Raw genomic sequence first — 1,695 nt, forward strand, 5'->3', positions numbered from 1 at the left:
TTTTTCACCTTCCCCTAGCTCCATTTTAACCAGTGGGTCTGCTAGGGAACGACTCACCGGTCCCCTTCAGTCACTGCTCTGATGTGCAACAGCAGTGTTTGCAAGCCTTTCTCCTAGCTGGGGGCAGTCTCGTCTCCAATGGCCTAACTGAAAGCAATTGGAACATTGATCTGGTCCTACCCTGATGGGTTGGGGTCTGAATCCTCCCCTCCCTCTCATAGGGTAACCACGACCCCTACCCCTAACACTTGTGTCTGGGAATTTTGTGTTTTGGGCTGCTACTGCTACTGCTACGATCTGAGCAACTCTTTTATCTTCTCTCTGTTTCTCTTCTTTTTCTCTGTTGTTGTAACTTTCCAAACTTCATTCATTACTATCTCTAAATTTTCATCTGCAGGATGCTGGACCTTTGCAGCTTCTTTCTAATATCTAGGTTACTCTGTCCCATCAATAACGCTAGTAATTGTCGTTTGCCTGCTTTTGGCGCAGGATCTAAGGATGTATATTTTCTCATAGCAGCTCTAAGTCTGTCTAAGAATTCCGAAGGCATCTCATCTCGCCCTTGTTCAACATTATAAAGAGCTGCCCAGTTAATTATTTTTGCTTTCTCTCTCTCCTCGTCTTTGGTTTTCCGTTCAGCAGTCCTAGTACAATATGAATAGCCAACTTCTTCCTCCTGATCATTCTCTAAACTTTCGGTATCTATTCTATCTTTATGCTTTCTGTCTTCTTTTCCTTCATCTCTTCCTGGTTTCTGAGGGTTACTTTCTTTTCTATTTCTTTCTGATTCTGGCAAACTACTTTCTTTTTCGTTCCTTTCTGACTTCTGCGAGGTGCTTTCTTTCTCTTCCCTTCCTGATTCCAGCAGGCTGCTTTCTTTACCTTGCTGGCCTCTCATTATTGTTATAGAGGCCTAATTATGCACTTATCTGGGATTTCTCAATCTGTCCCACTGCGTCATACACAAAATATCTATCTATAATGTACTAGTTACTGCTGACAAATGTTAATCTTTCAAGGATAGATTCTCCCTGGACCTTTCAATTATTTGAGCATCAGTAATATACCAGCTGATCCAGGAGTCGTGTTCCTGAACTAGTTTCTAGTTGTAAATATTCTAAATCACTAGGGGTTGTACTCTAGTTCGTCTCTTCTCTAAATTGATTGTTCGATAAGTTCTTTTACATCATTACAGCAAGCTTACACTTTTCTTAATTTATTTCACTGTCTCAAGGTATTTCTTACTTTGTCCTAACACTTCATGTACGCAATCTCCAGCCGCTTCGTCCGTTTCTGGCCTGGCTCCTCGCGGAGAACAGGAACCGCAGAGCAGGACTCCTCAATCGCCCCGCAGCAGAGCCGCGTCTCAATCACACTCGCACACACACTTGCACACTTGATATAGGAGAACTTTCCTACCTTCTGGTTTCTATCTGAGCAGTCTGCGTTACCAAGCAAGGTTGCGAAACGGTGCTGCAGACCGTGAGATATGGCTTTGCTGTCGGCTGTCCGATCTATGTTACCACAAACTCACAGGGTGTTGCTGCAAACTATAAAACACACTTCTTACAGAAAATGCAACCAAGATGTTAAAAATACCTGTCTATGAGTGTGGCAGCAATAAAATCTCACCCACTTAGTTTCTGCCAAATCTTGATTTGACCAACAGCGTATACAGTGGAAGGTAAGGGTACG

General features: G+C 43.1%; 1 protein-coding gene across 3 annotated transcripts in view; it reads right to left on the reverse strand.

Moving 5' to 3' along the window:
• The window catches only part of LOC108510426, an 8,899-nt gene extending 7,289 nt beyond the window's left edge, over positions 1-1,610 (reverse strand). The window contains exons 1-2 of one of the 3 annotated variants that reach the window (XM_017840100.1): positions 1,420-1,610; positions 58-147 (exon numbers count right to left, since the gene is read on the reverse strand). The gene's annotated coding sequence lies outside the window, so the exon portion shown is untranslated. Of the gene's footprint in view, positions 1-57; positions 397-1,419 lie in introns of those variants that run through there. The other 2 variants (XM_017840101.1, XM_017840102.1) reach the window with 2 other exon arrangements.
• Positions 1,611-1,695: the final 85 nt, after the last annotated feature.

The sequence above is a fragment of the Lepidothrix coronata genome, unplaced genomic scaffold, assembly GCF_001604755.1.
Source record: "Lepidothrix coronata isolate B3197 unplaced genomic scaffold, Lepidothrix_coronata-1.0 Scaffold866, whole genome shotgun sequence".
Lineage (NCBI taxonomy): Eukaryota > Metazoa > Chordata > Aves > Passeriformes > Pipridae > Lepidothrix > Lepidothrix coronata.